The sequence below is a fragment of the Myotis davidii genome, unplaced genomic scaffold (genome assembly GCF_000327345.1).
Source record: "Myotis davidii unplaced genomic scaffold, ASM32734v1 scaffold629, whole genome shotgun sequence".
NCBI lineage: Eukaryota > Metazoa > Chordata > Mammalia > Chiroptera > Vespertilionidae > Myotis > Myotis davidii.
Genome location: NW_006300210.1, coordinates 1613312 through 1627303, shown reverse-complemented (window position 1 = coordinate 1627303; position 13992 = coordinate 1613312). Strand labels below are relative to the sequence as shown.

At 40.6% G+C, this 13992-nt stretch overlaps 1 protein-coding gene and 1 long non-coding RNA gene across 4 annotated transcripts in view; one reads left to right on the top strand and one right to left on the bottom strand.

Moving 5' to 3' along the window:
* Window positions 1-6181: 6181 nt before the first annotated feature.
* LOC107185107 lies at window positions 6182-9682 on the bottom strand. The gene is made up of 3 exons (XR_001516023.1): window positions 9639-9682; window positions 6691-6775; window positions 6182-6509 (listed from the first exon to the last, which is right to left on the bottom strand). It is a non-coding gene; the product is annotated as an uncharacterized LOC107185107 (long non-coding RNA).
* A 4009-nt stretch (window positions 9683-13691) lies between these two features.
* TMEM33 (transmembrane protein 33) overlaps window positions 13692-13992 on the top strand; it is a 12986-nt gene continuing 12685 nt past the window's right edge. For all 3 annotated transcript variants that reach the window (XM_006776614.2, XM_006776613.2, XM_006776612.2), the window contains exon 1: window positions 13692-13822. The gene's annotated coding sequence lies outside the window, so the exon portion shown is untranslated. The remainder of the gene's footprint in view (window positions 13823-13992) is intronic.

Sequence of the window (13992 nt, the reverse complement as noted above, 5' to 3'; positions counted from 1 at the left end):
AGAGACCACAATTCAACCTGTAACAACAATTGTTTTGCTATTATAAATTAACAAATATGTGTATAGTTCTGTTACCACCAATTATATTATTAAAAATATTTCTGAGTCAGAAGAAAAATTTGGTTTAGCAATTTGAGAGGAAAGCTTGAATGTGGCTCAGCAAAACCCCGAGAAGAGAGAGTATCATGCCAGTCAATACATATGACGGAGAGCTGAGGTTTAGGAGGCAGGTGAATGCATTCCTCTCCTCTCCGTTCATGACCATGTCATCAGCTACAAGTATTTGGAAGAAAGTAAAATCTGGTACATGTGGGTTTATTGATTGCTGTGGACTTTTTTTTTTAGGCCCCAGAGCCCTGCCGTTCATTGCACTGTGTCCCCAATCCATACACTGAAGCCCTGACTGCCAATATGATGGTATTTGGAGGTGGGGCCTTGGGGAGGTGATTAGGTTAGATGAGGTCCTGAGACTTCTGACTCGCTCTGCTATGCTGCCACATGGTAAAGTTCCATATTCAAAAATCAAACCACTAATCTCTAAGCAATAATAAGATACTTTTTCTCAGTAACATAGTTCTCTTGGGTAATAATACAAATATCCTGGTATGTATTAGCTAAAAGATTTTGTGTAATGTGTATTATTACCCAAAAGAAGCATGTTCCCGAGAAAAAGAGGGGAAAAAACAACCACAAACCCACACATCACCAGAAATCATCGTAATTCAAACAACTATTTTGAAGCACATCCAGTTTATTTCAAATTAATTTCCTGAGAGTTTCCTTTCATTATTCTCTGGACTTGGTTGTACTGCAGGGTAATGAATACACTCACTTTCCTTTTTAGAAAAAGAGGGTCAGGGTTAGAAGAATAATTAAGTTAGAGTCTGTCACCAGCACTGGACAAAAGATGGCTGCTGCAACAGTTGACGTTCTTTCACAATCTTGGATTATTCACATTAAACACACATCTTAGGTTGGATCATTTTTCATCAGTATAATTGCCCTAAGGTTTAGTACTAGACGGTATAAAGTCTAAGAATTGACAACTGAACCTAACAGAAGCATTGAGTGATACATTTTTTACAAATTCCTTGAAATATTGATAAGTAGCCAATTTGCCTTGATTTCTTTTCCAATACATTTAGCAGTGGTTATATTGTACATAGGTATGTTATTAATGCTGTTTAACTATTGATGATCTTTCTTTATACATATTTTATATATGTATAAAGGGTATACATTTATAACCATAAATGTGTGTGTGTATGCACAGATTTGTATACACACATCTTTATGACCATTTGTGTACCCATTAGAAGAGCCTGAGTTGTGCACACAAGTTTCTGAACTCTTTGGACTATGACCAAATAAATATACTCTGGCCGGGTAGCTCTGTTGGTTAGAGCATCCTCCTGGTACACCAAGGTTGCGGGTTCAATCCCCAGTCAGGGCACATACAAGGATCAACCAATCCTATATAATAAAAGTCTAATAAGCAAACTGTCCCCTTGACCGGGAGTTCAACTCCTCGCTATGACATGCGCAGAAGGAGGCGTAGAACATGGCGGGCATTGGTGACATGCTGCGACCTCTCCCCGACTACCTGGGGATGGAGGTGTGGTGAGAATGCAGAGCTCACTCTCACTCCCCCTGCTACCCTCCCCCAGGACACCAGGGAGGAGCCTGCCCCGCACCTGTGCCGCATCTTCCAGGTTGCTGGGCTGCAGCCACTGGGACTGCAGGGGCCAGTCGGGCTCCCCATGGGTTTGCACAGAAGCCGGTCTGCGAGGCCAGCCAGGAGAGAGTGCGCTGCCCATCCAGCTTCCATGTGGCACCGCTGGGAGGCCCAGGGGCCCACACTGCACCCCAGCCAGTGGCATCCGGCCATGCTCACCACATCTCTGTGTGGGGAATCGGGCGCTATGACTCAGGCAGAGGGGGGCGTGCGGGGGCCTGGGGGCCCAGGTGCCTCCCAGAACCCAGACATCAGCTGGGATCTGCCCTTCCACGCCAGATGCTTGTGCTTCGATTGCTGACCAGGCCTAGGGACCGCACCCGTATACGAATTTTGTGCACCGGGCCTCTAGTGAATGCATAAATAAGTGGAACAACAAATCGGTGTTTCTCTTTCTCTTCTTCTCTCTTTAAAAATCAATCAATAAATTAAAATAATTAATAGAGAGCTAAGTAACCTATGAGCGAAGAATAAAAGTAGAAAGGGGGCATTTGGTAATTACTTGATATTCCAGCTATGTTTTAAGAATGTGTCCCTCTCGACAGCATGGGTGGACTTAGAGGGTATTATGCCAACTGAAATAAGTCAGTCAGAGAAAGACAAAAACCATATGATTTCACTTACACATGGAATCTAAAGGACAGTATAAACTAACAAACAAACAGAAACAGACTCATAGATACAGAGAACAGACTGATGGTTACCAGACAGGAGGAGGTTGGGGAACTGGGTGAAAAAGGTGAAGGGTTTAAGAAATACAGATTGACCCTAACTGGTCTGGTTCAGTGGATAGAGTGTCGGCCTGCGGACTGAAAGGTCCCAGGTTCGATTCTGGTCAAGGGCATGTACCTTAGTTGTGGGCACATTCCCAGTGGGAGGTGTGCAGGAGGCAGCTGATTGATGTTTCTAACTCTCTAACCCTCTTTCTTCCTCTCTGTAAAAAATCAATAAAATATGTTAAAAAAAAAAAAAGAACAGAAATACAAATTGGTAGGTAAAACAACAACAACAACAACAAAAAAAAAAAACAGAGCCCGGTGGAGATCATGGTTCCATTCCTGTCATTGTGGGTTCCATCCCCAGAAGGGGCGTGTAGGAGGCAGGCAGCCCATCAATGATTCTCTCTCATCATTGATGTTTCTATCCTTCTCACCTTCTCTCTTCCTCTCTCTGAAATCAATAAAAATATATATATTCTTTTTTACAGAATGTGTCCCCCTCGTGGAGTCAGGGAGCACTGTTGGTGGGAAGGACTTGCTTGACAGTGAGCTATGACTGTCAGATCACTTTGTGAGACTGAAGTCTTGACTCCTTACTTCTCTGGGCTGAAGCTGTCCCATCTGTAAAAGGTGATATTTGAGGACTCTTTTATCTCTAACACGCTATGAATTTTCAGCATTATTAACTATTGATACTTTTCATAACAGCAAGTAGTTGAATCCTAACTGCATTTTCTTTTCTGTGTTAGTGTGTTTCAACCTTCTGAGAGTTTGTATTGGATAAGAAATATATTGGACTCTCTTCTTCCTGACATGAGGGAATGCAGCTGGCGGAGTAATTTGTGTCCCTTTTGGGGACTTACATCAACTATTTCACGTTGTCGGGCGGCTTCTGAAGACATCAGGCGCCTGGAAGGAATAGCACTAAAGCCACTGCTGGGTAAAGACCAGACTTAGAGAAACATCCTCTGAATCTGCAAACTAGAACACACAGTGTTTTAGTGTTTAAGATGTTTAAACTCACTATCTTGGGTGTGAGTGGTTTTCTTATTATCATATGGTATCTTATTTTGAAGCTTAGGATTCCTGAGAGACCTTCAAAGTCATCTCAGCATGCAGTGTGAATGTCTCCAGGATTCTTGCCATTCTGTTAAGAGTTCTCTGCCCAATCTCAACTGCCCTGTCTGCTCCCCTGACACATACACCACACGCTTCCAGATGGCTAACTTTTAAAAACTGTTTTTATTTTTATTAATTTCAGAGAGGAAGGGAGAAAGAGATAGAAACATCAATGATTAGACAGAATCATGGATCAGCTGCCTCCTGCAATCTTCCTACTGGGGATTGAGCCCTTAACCCAGGCATGTGCCCTGGACCAGAATCCAACCTGGGACCCTTTAGTCCACAGGTGGATGCTCTATCCATTGAGGCAAACCAGCAAGGGCCCAGATGGCTAACTCTAATTCAATTCAGCAAGTATTTATGGACTGCACATTGGGTGCCCAGAACTGTGGTAGATGTTAGGGATATAAACATATCTAAAATAGGAACCTACCAACATGAATTAACCACAAAGCACTCATCTAGGTTAAGTGAACAAACTGAACTCCTGTGTACCATCATTTAACATTGAACACTTAAAAATTAAGTCAGATATTTAATTTAAATATTTTATTTTAAACTAGAGGCTCGGTGCATGATATTCATGCATGAGGAAGGGGGGTCCCCTCAGCCCAGAATGCACCCTCTCGCAACCCAGGACCCCTCAGAGGGTGTCAGACTGCCAGTTTAGGCCCAATCCCGCGGGTCTAAACCGGCAGTCGGACATCTTTCTTGCAATCTGGGACTGCTGGCTCCTAACTGTTTGCCTGCCTGCCTGATCACCCCTAACCACTTGCCTGCCTGCCTCATCACCCCTAATCACTCGCCTGCTTGCCTCATCACCCCTAACTGCCTCTACCTTGGCCCCTGCCGCTGCGGCTTCGTCTGGAAGGACATCCAGAATGACATCCAAAGGTCGTTCAGCTATCTGGTCTAATTAGCATATTATGCTTTTATTATTATAGATTTTTATTTTGTTAATATTATTTTTTGTTTTCTTTTTTTCACAGGTAATGATGATCCCTTCATCTTGCTGATACTAGAAACTTTGTCTTGTAGTGCTATGGCTGATTCATGACAACAGAATAACTCCATCAGCGTCTTCAAGGACACTCCTATTTACTATTTCAAGAGAGAAGGTAAATGTTTCTATCCTTTCATCCAAAAGCGATACCAAACTACTAACATACATTTAAAGGAAGTGGTACTCAAGATACATTGTTTATAATCACACTTACAATAAGGTGCTCTGTCAAGAAGCCATTCCTGCCCACCCTATTGCTGTAGATGGTATTAGAAGGTCGAGTCGACAGTAATATTAATACCAGGAATCCAAGTAAAGTTCATACACTCTTGGCCCAGCTGGCTCCAGCTCACCAAATCAAAAGCTGGTGAAAGGTGAGTAAAAGTTGGGGGAAAGTTTTAATTTGCTTTGCTACATTTCTTTACGAGGTGAAAGAGGATATAGCTAAGTACTCAATAGTAAAATAATTAAACGGAAGTCTACTTACTTCTCCTGAAAAGTACTGACCCTGCATTTTACAAAGAAGAATGTTGACCTCTCGTTTTAAGAATCTATCTAGCAAATAATCGGTGTTTCTATGAGAATATTTAGAGGTTGGATTGTCTAGACATGCACAGTCTCATCCAATAGTCACTAGTTGCATGTAGTTAGTGAGCACTTAAAGTGTGAGTAGTCCAAACTAAGAGTTACTCTAAGTGTGCTTTAACACACTGGATTTTGAAGACTTATATGAAAAAAAATAATTTAAAATATCTGGTTAATATTTTGTTATGTAGATTACATGACAAAAAGATAATGTTTTGAACATATTGGTTAAATAAATATATTAAATTAATTTCATGTGTTATTTTAATTAAATATATTGTTATTGATTTCAGAGAGGAAGGGAGAGGGAGAGATGGAAACATCAATGATGAGAGAGAATCACTAATCAGCTGCCTCCTGCATGCCCCCTACTGGGGATCGAGCCCACAACCCAGAGCCCTTGATTGAAATTGAACCCAGGACTCTTTTATCCACAGGCTGATGCTCTAGCCACTGAGCCAAACCAGCTATGCCTCATGTGTTACTTTTTACTTTATCAGGATATTTTAAATTACATACCTGGCTTACATTATATTTTTATTGACAACTCTGATCTATAACCTACTTTAAAGCAGTAAGGACAATGTTATCACATATGTGTGTAATATGTAATATGTTAGTAGTTTTAATTACATCCTACAAATGGATATTTGAAAGCCAACATTCTGGAAAGGTATCTTACAAACAGTTCAAATATCTTTATCTCTAATCTTTCTCTCTAATCAACCCCAGAAGGCTTATGAGGTAGACTGTATTATTGTTCTAAATGTGTACAGCCATATTTTTAGAGTCCTTCCTATTGGATAACTATAGTCCTGGCTTCAGGCTTGGTCATGCGACTTACCGTGGCCAATGAAATGCGAGTGGCAATGACATAAAACATCCTGAGCAGATGCTTTACCATCACATGGTCTGGAACTCTCTTTCTCCTGGGCCACAAGGGACAGCTTCTGCAACCTGAGTGACGATAACACAGAGCAGAGCCACAGCTGACCCTTGAGGAATATGTTACCTGAGTGTGAAGAAAAACTTCTCCCAGAAGATGGTCAAAATTTTTCCCCGGAATATGGCCAAGACATCTGTTTTCTCTTTTGCACCAAAACTAAGTTTAAGTATTTCCAGTTTGGCAGGTGTGGGCCAGAAATTGATGCAACTCTTCAGGAGAGACTCTAAGAAACTCTAGGTAGGAATTCAATGAAGCAGTCGGTATCTGATTGCTCATTGCTTGTGTTCTCAGCACCACACAGTGCCTGATACATAGCAGGTGACCTACCAATATTTGTTAAATAAATGAATGATGACTAGGTCTTAATGTGCTTGAAGCTCACATATATTTGGGGACATTCTGTAAGAAAAAAAAAAAGTCCCACATTACTAATACAAAGTTAGGTTACAAAAGTGAAAATTTATTTAGACTGAGGAAAAAATCTTAATATATTAAAAGATCTTAGGACAAAAATACTACAAATATCATGCAAACCTAGGAAAATAACATGGTATATTTACTAATTATTTGCTTGACTCACCTCTATATTAAATTTTTCCATAGATGTTTTGGCTGCAAACTCTTTAATCTTCTCTTTAGAAGACAACCATTTGCAAACTTATTTTCTATAGAAAGATCAGAAAGATCATTTAATCTTTCCTTTAGCATGATTGATTGAAAAAATTATTACCAGTAATTTAGAACATTTCCTTTAAACCTCACACAACCTTATTGGTAATTAAACTTTTTAAATTATTGGCAATTTTGAGCAAACCTCAACCAAGTTTCTTTCATGTATGACTGTAAGACTATATAAAGGCCTTTCAAATAAGTGTTCTTATGTGGTGAATACATAATCTTTGAACTGATGAGACTCATGGTAGTGGGACATTATGAGTTTTATGTTATTTTCATTGATGATTGTATTATATGTCAAGCAGAAAGAAATTTAAATATTTTCCCAAAGCATTTATATGATTTACTAGAGGCCCGGTGCACAGATTCATGCACATTGAAAGGAAATTAATTAGAAGAAATATTTTAATATCTCTATTTGCCCTTTCTCTATGATAGAAGTGTCAACCAAATTCACGATCAACAATGACAGATCGAAACACACGCATGTGATTGGCGCCAGTGAGAGCTTTATATGGATTGTGCATGTGTGAGTCAACTTAGCCATATATATATATATATAATAAACTTGCTTAATTAGACCTGCTTTCTGATTTAGCTAAACTTTTTCCAGCCCAGTGAAGCACTCCAACTTCTCTTTCAGGTAATTGTCAGCAACACAGCAGTAAATATCAACATGAAGCAGATTATTATTGTAGATCATACAGGGAGAACAAAGGGGAATATATTTAACTGTAGCAGTGTTTGTCTATATTCTGTGCAATGAGAAAACCTGAAGTCATCTTTAAGGTCCACCATTTCTTACTTCTTTTTAGTTTCTAAACCTTCTAAATCTCTGTTTTCTGGCTAATGAAAAGAAAGTAGGATTCTACCAAGTCTCCTATCTAACTACTCCAGGACTTCTGTGAGGATCAAATGAAATTAGGCACATGAAAATGCTTCACAGACATTTGGTTAAAGTGTAAAATGTTTCCACCTGGCTATAAAGCTAGTTGTGTTCCTGGGCTGAAGAAACTCCAAGGAGACTAGTCGCTAGAGAGAGTAAGCTGAGTGTTGCTATGTGACATCATTACCCAGAGCCCACAGCGACCATTTCCAGGCCGGGCTGGGCTGTGGACCACATTTTGCACCATGGGGTCTTGACAGCATTGGCTGCAATTTGGTGGGCCATCACTCTGGAGTGTGGCGGGGCCTGTGTCCCATTTGGGGGAAGCCAAGTGTTGCTTTGTGGGTGCCAGATCCATGGTGCTGTTTCTTTGTAAATGGCCAGTGCACGTCACAGCAGCTCCAGCGTTAAGCATCTGCCCCCTGGTGGTCAGTGCACATCATAGAAACCAGTCAGACAGTCAGACAGACATTTAGCATTTTAGCCTTTTATATATAAACATTCCTCCTCATTAATTAGTTTATCAAGCAGGCTATAGTGGCACATTTTAAATTGCATATGCTGCATTATTGAGTATATTACAGACAGAAGAAAAATTACATTTTGACTAAGCCTTAATGAAAACCCAATTCTTCGCTTACAGTTTTACATGTGAGATGATGAGAACAATTTTCCACAGACCACCTTTCAGTTCATACATTTTAGATGTTTTTTCTCTACCAGATGCTGTAGGTTATGTTCAAAATCATCTCTGATCCTGCACCTTCGTGTCATGAAACTGGTTAAGTCCACACAGTGGGTGGTAGGAATATCCTTGGAAGCTTCCTCTACACCTGAATGTCTTAATATAACTAACTTAACTATACATCAAAGTGAGTAGGAACTACTTAGCCACATCCTACTAAACCCAGACAAAGTGTATTTGCAAACTGACTTGCCTTTGGCGAAGCTCTAGAACATATTTCTAGTGTATCTATATATTTTTCTATCTTGAGTAGCTAAGTCTCTGATAAATTTTCAAAACAAGGTAAAATTATGACATGTATAAGAAATATGTTATATTTATAAAATAAGAGATTATACCCAGCCGGCATGGCTCAGTGGTTGAGTATCAACCTATGAACTAAGAGATCATGGTTTGATTCCCAGTCAGGGCACATGCCCAGGTTGTGGGCTTGCTCCTCAATAGGGGGCCTGCAGGAGGCAGCTGATCAATGATTTTCTCTCATCATTGGTGTTTCTATCTCTCCCTCTCACTTTCTCTATGAAATAAATAAAAAACATATGTTAAAAAATAAAAACTAAGATATTATTTTATAGTATGTATAAAATAAACATATGTCAAAGATTTTTATGAAATTCATGAAATAATGAGAGAACTGGGGAATTTGTTAAAATCGATTCAAAGGAGGAGTCAAAGAACTACAAATTCATATAGAGTAAAGGAATGTTGAAATAAATTTATAAATAAAAGAAAATTTGAATTTTTCTACAGGAGTGAGTGGGTAATAAGAGAAGTCAATTCAACCTCCACCAGGTAGAATCTACCCGTGTGTCTATAGATATGAAAGACAGACGATGCCTCCCTTCCTGCACCTCCAAGATGCCCACATCGAAATCCTCAGACCCTGTGGATCTGTTAGGTTACATGGCAAAGGGAATGGGGGTTGCAGAGGCGATTACGATTGCCAATCAGCTGACCTGATCACAGAGAGATTATCCTGGATTATCCATCTGGGCCCAATGTAATCACAAGGGCCCTTCACAGTGGGAGAGGGTAAGCAGAAGAGAGTTAAAGGAGCTGTGACCACTGAAGAAAGGCCAGAAGGATGCAAGATTGCTGGCTTTGAAGGTGGGAAAAGAGGTCCAAGAATCCAGGATGTTGTGGACTCTAAAAGCTGGAAAAGGCAAGAAAATGAATTTTTCCCTATAACCTCCAGAAAAAAAAAGTGGAGCTCTACAGATACCTTGCTTAGTCCAGTGAGAGACCTGCGTGGGACTTCTGGCCTCCAAACCTATAAGACAGTAAAGTTGTGTTAAATTTTTAAAGGAGCAGTAGAAAATTAACATAGTAGAAAAGAATTAGTTACATTGCTATCAGTTACCTAGGATTTAGAGTTTAAAAATAGCCTAGTCAGAGTTTAAAAATAGCCTGTAAAAACAAAGGTGGGCAGGTTTTTGTTTCTGTTTTTTTGTGAGATTCATAGATCACACACACACACACAATTAAGACCTCATACTTAAGCTACATCAGCAGAGCTTATGGAGCTTACTTTTCAGGCAGCAAATAAAAGTTGGAATGTACTCCTAATGAGATGAATGACTCAGCACTTAGCAATTACAAAGATGCCCTATCCAACCACAGGATCATTAATCACTGATGGAAGCAGAAATGACCAAATTGATGACTTGATGGTTCAGTAGATCTCCCTTGAAAACTGGGGAGAGCCAAATCATCAATAACTCTGGAAGCAATTCTTGCTCCATCAGCCAATTTCTAGCCAAAAGGAGTAATAGCCTCTTGGTATCCAACCGCTGCAGCTTCAGGGTTTATGTTACAGCAAAATTTTCTTTCCTTCAATTAAAATAAGCTGTGTAATACTTATGACTGGACTCTTATCCTATGGAAATTCTTATCAAGTAGAAATTGAATGACAGACACTGGAAAAAAAAACCACAAAAATATAAAAAGCATCAGATAAAAAAAAAATTAAGATTGAAGCAGAATCATGTGACTTTTGCTTTCCTGGCATCTATATCTCATTCTTTTCATAACAACACTTAAGAGTGTCAGAGGAAGCTGATCTCATACATATTCCTCTTACCACTCCATTCAGACAAGAGTGGGTGAATGATCCAAGCCTGGCCCATCTGTGTCAATGATAGGTTTAAGAATTTATGAGCCTGTCCAGTGTGGCTCAGTGGTTGAGCATCGACCTATAAACCAGGAGGTCATGGTTCCATTCCCGGTCAGGGTATATGCCCGGGTTTGGGGCTTGGCTCCTGGTAGGGGGTGTGCAGGAGGCAGCTGATCAATGATTCTCATCATTTATGTTTCTCTCTCTCTCCCTCGCCCTTCCTCTCTGAAATGAATAAAACTATGTTTAAAAACAAAAAGAATTTAGGGGACCAAATTTGACCCACTAAGAATCAAGCCTGGATCATTATTTGAAAAGTGTCAGAAAAAAAAAAAAAGAAAAGTGTCAGGTAAGAGGCACTTTCTATGGTCTAGTCTTGCTAACATGGTAGAATATGGACTTGAGTTGAGGGAGAATCAGCTTGACAATGAAGTCAACTCAGAGGGAAGCAGGAAGGAGAACACAGAGTCATTTGGTATCATTTGTACTCTGTTGGGTTTTTTAAAAACGTTTTTATTGATTTGAGAAAGAGAGAGGAAGGGAGAATGATAGAGAGATAGAAACATAAATAGGCTGCCTTCTGCACTCCCCCTACTGGGGATCAAGCCTGAAACACAGGCATGTGCCCTGACTGGGAATTGAACCAGGGACCACAGGATTCATGGGTCGATGTTCAACCACTGAGCCACACTAGCCAGGCTCATTTGTACTCTTAATTCCAGTCATGTCTATTATAAGATCATCTACCTCTGGTTTTTCCAAAATAGTCAATTATTTCATCCCCTTTCCCTCATAAGTCTATCTGGGCTTAATTTCTGTTACTTGCCATCAGGAGAGGCCTGGCTAAGACAACCCTGTATATTTGATAAGTTATCTCACTACTGTTAAAAGATAACCCAAGGCATAGTAAAATTTTAAGTTTATTTGAGCAAAAATTAATTCAAAGCAGGAAGTGCCAAACCATAAGTGGCTAGAAGCACTCCACTGACAGGAGCTAGAGAAGACTTTTATATAGAAATGGCAGAAGCAAAGCAATGGAATTACTTGATAGGCTATACTTTAAATACTTGCCTTATTTGAAAAAATAAGACTAGTTGGCTGTTTGTGGCTGGTTGCCCTTAAGTTTTGCCTTCTTAACCTTGAGGTATGTTTGGGCTTGTGTTTTGGATGGCTAAAGTATTAGAATTACCTTGGTCTAATGGCTTCCATATTTAATTAATTTAACACTACCAAACAGACTGGTCAAGGAAGAAAGTAAATACACTGGGGGGGGAGGGGGAGGGAGGAGACAAATTTCAATTGTTAAAAATAAATTTAAAAGGACCAAATATCATCTATTCATGATACTTCTTGATAATCACTGCATTTGATAGCTAACACTAACCACTAAAAGCTCTTACAAAAACCTATGTCTTGGCAAAGTGGCTTCAACTTCTACCATGATCACGATATATTTTATACTGTTCCTAAATCGCCTGAAACACTGTCTTGGAATCCATATCAGCATCTAAAGCCTGGGGGAAGGATACAGAAATGGAGCAAATATAGTCTGCCTGTCATATACTTATGCTCTAGGGAGAGATAACGGAAGAAAATCTAGCTGTTACTAAAAATGAGTGCTATCTGTAAAAATAACTATAGCACAATTTGATAAATTGTTATCCCTTATTTTCATCCATTAAAAACAAATTATTTCTCCTTTGAAACCTTTCTAGAACCTCCATTGTAGGCCTATATCTGTGGTGCTTTTTGGTCTATCTTCAGCACATCTGAGAATGCAGAAGAAGCAAAGAGAATGAAATGAAATAACTCAATTATTAGAATAATATGATTAAGGTGATTCACTCAGCAAAAATGAAGTCGAACTATTAAAAAGAGTTTTAATGGGGAGTATCATCTTTCATAAATCAAGAAAGCAAACCATGAACCATTTGGAAAGCCACCTGGTTTGTGTCCCCTTTTCATTTATCTTAATTTAGCAGCTTCACGGAGCATGGCCTGGCAGTTCAGTGTGAGGTCTAAGGTTGTGGAACAGAGTGTTCCTCCACCTTTCCCTCATATATAAACTTAGGTTGTTGTTTTTTTCCCCCAGCTTTGAAAGGGAAAGGAAAATTTTCAACTCATAACAAAAGACTAGCATCAAAACATAATTTTAACATTTAAGTAAACATTTTTTAAACTCTAACAAACCAATAATAATGGAGAGTAATTAAAGGCAAATCTTGGATGGCCTCTTCAGTCATCTCTTCCCCCACAACATTGCCTCCGTTTAGCATTAATTCACCACTTCTCTCCTATATGTATGTAATGGCCTCCCAATTGATCTCTGGGCTTTTAGTTTGCCCTACTGATCATCTTCTATCCGGTTGCCAGAAAGACTTAAATCTCACAAGGTCACACTTCTGCTTAAAATTGTACCTGGATTTCAAGGTTAAATTCAGATTGTCTCCTTAGCACAGCTGCATGACTCTGTAGCTCACATCTTTCATCATCTGTCTCACTGGCACCTTCATTCTGGCCACACTGAACTAATCACCCGACTCCCATTTGTTGCTTCCTGCACTTTGTTGCTGTCAGGAATCCCCTCCCCACTTAGCCAATTTCGCCTCCCCTTCAAAACTTAGGGCCAGCATTACCTTTTCCAGGAAACCTTTCCAGTTCCTTCGGACCTAGGTCCCCTCCTAAGTGCTCCCTGTGATTAATTAGGCTTCTGCTGGTATCACACAGCACTGTGCGTGATTTCGGTTTACTTGTCTGTCTCTCCTGCAGTCTACAATACTCATCTTTTTATCTTCTGTGCCAAGCTTCGGGCCTGTCACATAGCAGCCGCCTGAAGTGCCTGTTGAAAGAATTCATTTCAGAAGTAGAACCATGGGGCTGAATGAGCCCCCAGAGAAAAACATCAAAGAAGAGGTTGCTGAGCCTTCTATATTAGGGAGTAAAGAGATTTCGTGGTCTGGAAATGGCAGGAGGCGGGGGGCATCTGTGAGCTGGAGAAGAGAAAAAAATTGTTTCACCGGCCTCGATTTTTAGCTTACTGGGCCAATAGGCGTGCAGGGCAGGTGGAGCCAAAACGAGAAAAACTACATTTCCCATTATGCCCCGGGGCACCGCTCCGGGTTTCCCCCTCTTCAGCACCACCTCTTCCTCGCGGAAGTGAAAGGAGAACTTCCGGTCCCGGCAAAACCCCGCGCCGGCGGCGTTAGGTCAGCCCCGTAGGGCCTTGCTCGGAAGCTCCGCCTTCGCTCAGGTCTTTCTAGAAACCCAGCTTTGCTCCTGGCGGTGCCGGACAGGTACTTCCCGGCCTCTACGGGCGTCCCCGGGGCAGTCCGCCGCACTGGTGCTGGGGGGAACTTGTCTTTCTGGAAGGAGTTGGAGTTCTCGCGGGGCGCTCCCGGCTTGTGGCACCGGCAGAGAAGCCGGTTACGGGGGCCGGGGCCCCGCGCTGACATTTTTCTTTTCC